Below are 6,781 nucleotides of genomic sequence, written 5' to 3' on the forward strand. Positions count from 1 at the left end.
AATTACATTCTCACAAATATCAAGAAGTAATATTTTGCAAACCTCAACAATGCAATGTAAGATGCATGAAATTATTTTAATCAATCATTTAGACAACTTTTGAAAAAAATTAAAAAATTCTCAAACACTTGAATGAGTAAATTAGAGCATCGGTTTAACCATCACAAGCAATCACCTCCTAGTCCTCCAAACCTCACATATCAAGTATATCAGCGACTAGACCAAGAGCATAAACAACATGCCATTAAACGGCCAAAGACACACATGAAGGTGTGTAAAAACACCTCTTGTCTATATATAATGACACTTGAAACGAGTGTATCAGCGACTAGGACAAGAGCACAAAGCCAACATTGGGCTAAAAATCACACATGAAAGTGTGAACAAATATCTCTTGTCTACATATAGTGACACTGAAAATCAAGTGTATCAGCAACTAGAACAAGAGTACAAAGTCAACAATGAGCTAAAAATCACACACGAAAGTGTGAATCAACATCTCTTATCTACATATAATGACACTTAGATAAGAGGCATAAAAAGGAAAAGACAACCGAGGTAAGAAGGCTTGTAATAGAAACACACTAATGCAATCAATATCAATTTTAACCATATTTTGAAACAGCATGGTTTCAAAAAATAGATAATCATTACAGATACATATAATTAAAAGCATCCATAATAAAGTCAATGGCCAAAGAACAAATGAGTAATAGAACACACTCACAATCAGAGATCACATAATTGTCAGTTAGAGTAAAACTACAAGTTGACAATCTAAAATGACATAACACGAGGTGTACATACCTTACCCCAACAAATATCTTTGATTCAATAATAACAAGGCCAAGAAGATTGATGTATCATATAAAAGTCTGTGATAGACAACACAAATGCCATAAGAAGACAATAAATACTCACGAAAAATATTTTTCAAACAAAATACTGATTTAAAAAATAAGGTTTCAAATCAACTTCAATAATGATAAACTTGGACTTATATGCTCATGTGATTATATAAGCATGTAATAAAATGGTGGTCTTCCATCAATGCATGAAGAACTCACAAAAAGGTATCTATTGGAGACACTACAGGCATGACCCTTAAAAGGGTATAAATGGAAGAACACTACAGGCATTGATTCATAAGCAAGTTATGTAAAAGACTAACTTGATTTGGTTCATAAAAAGAAACCAATTTGAACATATAAAGTTCCAAATTTAAAACTTCAACAACTAAGATGAAATCTTAGAATGAATCATATGTTCAACAATATGTCTCATGACAATTTTTACAATTTTTAATAAGCAAACAAGAATCATGCTTATTATAAGCAAAAAATGATTCATGAGTACATTAATCAAGGGATAAATGCACTAAGGCATATTACATGCAAGGGGTCCAATGACTCTTAAAGAGAAGATAAAAACAATATATATGATTTCGAAAGAAGCTATTTAGATTTAACTCACAAGTCTACTATGAGACAATCAATGCTTATTAAAGAGAACCAAAGCATATATAGAGATTTTAAAAAAACTATATGAAAATCCAAGTGCATATATTTTTCATAAAGAGATCAAAAGGATTCATGTATATGCAATAATCTAAATAACTTAAAGCCACATATCTCATACAAAAGACATGCATACTAATAAATTTAAGCATATATGAAAGTGTTAGATTAAAGCACTAAAGACATTATATAAAAAAAATTTATTTTAAGTGTACAATCAGTCAAGAGTTTTAAATATGAACACACATGTCCACCCAGTATGCAACACAATATTTAAATCATATGAAAGAGATATAAGATAATTTCATGAGATCATAATCATAAGTTCCAAACACCTAATATCATCACTATTGTTATACACACAAGTTCAAATAAAATTATACATCATTATCAAATTATTTTAAGATATGAACATGATTGACTTTTAAAATCACGATTGGTTCAAACGAACTATCTAAGGCCAACAACACACGTTCAAACATACATGATTATATATATTAAAGCAAGTTTTGAATAAATTCAAGATTCAAACATGATACATATATCTAGTTTTCTTAAGATAAGCAAAAAAAATAAGAAAAACAAGTTCAATGATGATAAAATTACCATTTTAAATTTTCAAAGCATATATTTTGTTTTTATTTTAATTTAAAAAAAATAACATAGAATATATATATGTATGTATGTATGTGTAACAATAAAGAAAATAGATGCTTTTCTCATGCATAATGCATGAGCTAAATAGCACAAAAAATACTTAAGAAATGTAAAATTCATACCGAGTAAATCCAAGGAGAAGAGAAGAAATGAGAGGTAACGAATACTTCACCACCTTCTCAAATTTTGAATGACATGCTTCCCGATGCACCGAAAGGATAGCTTGATCAGAATCGAGCTCTGATACCATATAAAGAAATAGGTAGAAATACAAATAACAAGTGATAACACTTGAAGGTTCAATAATGAACGAGAAATCACAAGCAATAAAGTACAAATACACAATTTCACTAAGAGAAAATCACAAGCACATAAAGTGCAATTACATAAACCCACAAAGGGGTAATGCCAAAAGGCTAAAAGGAAACAAACTTTATTAAGAGAGTGTGAGGACTGTACTACAAAAATAAGGGGGGAACACCCCTTATATATACAAAAGAATAATGGACTAAAAGGGGGGCATTGGGGCTCCCCTATTGTAGACGTTGGGGACCCCAATGTCTACAATAGTGGGGTCCCCAATGGAACCAAAAGGTAAAAAATAAAAATAAGAAGCAAAAATAAGTTGTGTTATAAACCAACTTTGTTACATGTGAAAAGACCAAAATACCCCTATCGGGTCTTTTGGAATAAACTGAATTATATATATATAACACCCTCTTCCCCCTCTTCTCTTTTTGCTTTTGGGGTTTGTCCTGACACTATTAGTTTGTGCATAAATTTATCGTTATGTATGTGTTGGAGCATGTATGTATGTCAAGCTGTATGTTTTTGTGTAAATGTGTTCGTTTCCAATTTAACATGCATGATTATATAGATGGTCTTTTGTTAATATAATTGTAGATTGTTAATTTGATTTATTGCATGAATTGATGATATGATAATTGTTTTTTATTTCATTAGTGTTATTGTTAACTTTTAAAAATTATATATATATATATATATATATATATATACCTTTTTGCACTTCTGCACCCAAGTTTTTTTAAAGTTCCGCATCGCCACACCCGCACCCGCACCTATGTGACATAGGCATAATCATGGAAGGTCCAAAATATAAAGTAAATTTCAAGGATAAGTTGTCCTCTTAATAAAATCCCACAAACATTTGGTTCTTTGCATGCACTGTTTCAACAGGATAACTAATATTTAGTTCCATGCAGATTCTCTTCAAAAAAAATAAACAAATAAATAGAAGCTGCATCGCTGTCACTTCAGATTGTCCTGCCTTTATTTGAATATTGCTTCTTTTAAGAAAAGGATATCACATCTGAACTGTAAAGAGCAAGACCAACATTTACTTTTTCATAAAATGCAGGAGTACCACAGGGTAATCCAACCTGAGAAGCATGGATCAATCATATGCACCCACCACATGCAAAGGTGGCACGAGGCATTTCGGGACTGCAACTTCAAGCTAGAAGGATGTTGTTTCCGCTTGATGATGGAAGAGTTGGGGAGATCCATTTATCAGGCATTGGTGGCCCTAGCTTAGGGCCAGCTATTCAAGCTCATGCAAGAAGAAAATCATCACCCAAGTATGAATGGAGTATCATGGAAGCCCCAGAATGGGAAGGATGGAATGCAGAGTATTGCACAGGAGGGCGTGGCCCATCAAATTGCATTGCTGGGATGAAGGATACAGTTGGTGAAGAAGAACTAGATGACTCAGGCAGCATATCAACAACCAGAAGAAGAAAAGCACAAGAATATCAAAGTTACATAATGCCACGTAATTATAACAACAGTCATCCAGAGGCTTTAGATCAAAGCAACTTTTTAGCAAAAGGTATCCAAACTAGCTTCCGCAGTCATGCAGGCAGACGGATTGTTCTTCCTTGTAACAGATAATGGTAAGACTTTTGAGTATCTTTACACCGAAGGCATCTGGTTGTGGCTCAGACATGAGCACCCAAATCCTATGAAAGGCATATTAGGAATTTATAATGGAAGTTTGTTCTTGGATGACACGCATGGTAGCTTATTTATAAGAGAGAGATATACGGATGACCTGGCTTGGGTAAATTGCACCTCAATGAGTAAAGGAAGAAGAGTAGCCATAGGTCCTCCTTGGGATGGAATGCCTGGCAAAGCTCAAGTGGCCACAGCATAAAATTCACTATTTTTCATCAATAAAAGTGGGAGACTGCTTCGATTTACAGTAAGGGAAAATTTTCAGTGTAACACAAGGACAGCAAAAATTCAAATGCTTGATTTTAGCATTAAGTTTCTGTTCAAGATTGTTGAACAAGTGACAATCTATACTTCTACAGGTTGCTTTGAGGAAATTTGTTTGGAAGGACTGCCGAAACCCCCAAAACATAAAAGTCAGTTCGATGGTGGATCAGGAAGGATTAAGATCTAATATAGTATTTGCCACTGGGAGTAATGGTCGACTTTATCAGTTCAACAAAGTTACAGAACTATGGCATGAGCATGAACAATTCCCACATTTATCTCTATCAAGATTACCTGGAACTGTGATGAGACCATCCACTTCATCTCTATCAGGCTCACTGTTCATGAGATCAGAAGATGGTGGCCTTGTAGAATATCACTGGAATCCGTTAGATGGGTGGAACATGGGACACCACACGAATATAATTGTTGCTGCAGCACCTGGTCCTAGCTTTCAGGGGAACCAGTTATTTATCATTGGCTCGGATGGTCATGTTTACCTCAGATACTTACAGGACAGGGCATGGAAATGGAAACGCTATGGCTTTCCATCCATGGAAAATATGTAGTCTGAATCTCGGACCATATCAACAGGAAATTCAGAGGTTAATGATGTTAGCAGCCAGGACATCACACATGATTACGATAATGAAGACGCCATACCTGATCTCAGTCTAAGTGCACTTGGCATAAACTTTGTTGGTAGCAACTGCAATCCAGTAGCAAGTTCTATTCCATGATAAAGCATCCATGCATGTGCAATGAAGCAAACAAGTCTACCTGACGTTATACTGTTGTGGGTAAGTTCTAAAGTTTTAAAACACTCAAAATTAGTCCCTCCAATTTTAGCCCTGTTTTGTGGTCTTGCATAGCGACCATGTCTTCTCATTCTTGACACCAAAATCTAGTTGTGGTTCCATGAAAGGGATGCCATTTCTTGGTCATACATTTCAGTCAGCAGATTTGTATTTCCGGAAGTAGATTTTTGTACTCCGTTTCTTAGGGAAATACAGCAACTGAGCCCCAACACAAGACGGAAAGAGGAAAGGAGCAGAAAGTCCGAGTTTCAAAGGAAAATATTACAAATATTACAGATGAAATTTTCAAGTCATAGATCTGACTAGCATCCAGTCAGAATAGTGCAAGAATTGTAGCATCCCTATTCAAGTGAGTTGTGTCCATATTCAGGGAATTCTCTTGAGCCATTTGGAAGATGGAAACTTTTATTGGAAATATACTACCGATTCATTCAGAAATTCAAATAGATATTCATTTATTGTTAATATACTGATCCATGTCTGGCAAGTAGAATAAATAGGAGAAAACATGCATACCCAAACTAATTTCCGATAGACAAACATTGTTTTCTCTGGTTCTCATATTGTTGAAATAATGCGTTCAGATGCTTCAGATTCTCAAAGGGAAACTTGATTCACATTGAAAATTGCGTGAGAAAAATTTGATATGCTTAAAAACAGAAAATAGAGAGAGAGAGAGAGGTGTTTCTAAAAACGATGCAGATATGGTTGTTGCCATATCGATCTCAGATTGTCAACTAATTTCTTCGTGTAATGCAGGTGGCACCGATTCGACCCATACCATTTTCCGAAGGGACTGTTATCTTTGAGCTAAGAGATGGCAGAGTGAGTGATGGAATTCATACTTCCACTGAAATCAAAACTAATTTTTTAGTAGCTAAAACACACTCTTCTTGCAAGTTCATTGGTTTCTTGGCTACCCATTTGGGGAATTCTAAATCAAAGCTTCTATTGGAACAGTTGGGAGAGCTACGGAGAACAGATGAAACCCAGTGGGGCTGGACTCGGATTATAAGCACTCCAACGAGCCGGTGCGGAGGGGCATACTGGACGGCTTTGGCATCATGATCATCATAAACCAAATCATGCAGAAGAAGTGAAAAAGGAGAAGAAAAGGAGATAGCATGGACATGGTTCCCACAGAAAATATATCTGATTAATAACACAATGTAAATCTTCATATACAGTTCCATGAATTACCATCAAAACATGGTACAAAATCCAAAGTTACCAATCAAAAAAGAAAGGAAAAGGAAAAAGAAAAGAAAACTTGTAGAACGGTAGACAACTAATCATCCTTGCAGTGAAATTGGTCACTTTGCTTTTATCGTCCCCTTTTTGTTGGAAAGGGGACGATAAAAGCAAGGAGACAATAATTTCACTGAAACTATTAAAAGTTTTATCGGCAATGAATTTTTACCAGCTATTGATCCTTCAAACTCACTTCATTTTTCTGAAGATTATAGTGCAGTCTTTTGTGCATTGTTCTTCCCCCTTTTTCTCCTTGGACTGTTTTGAAAATTTTCCCGCCAAAATATGCAACATTCAAGA

This window comes from Nuphar pumila, chromosome 15 (assembly GCF_984573655.1).
Source record: "Nuphar pumila chromosome 15, dmNupPumi1.hap1.1, whole genome shotgun sequence".
Lineage (NCBI taxonomy): Eukaryota > Viridiplantae > Streptophyta > Magnoliopsida > Nymphaeales > Nymphaeaceae > Nuphar > Nuphar pumila.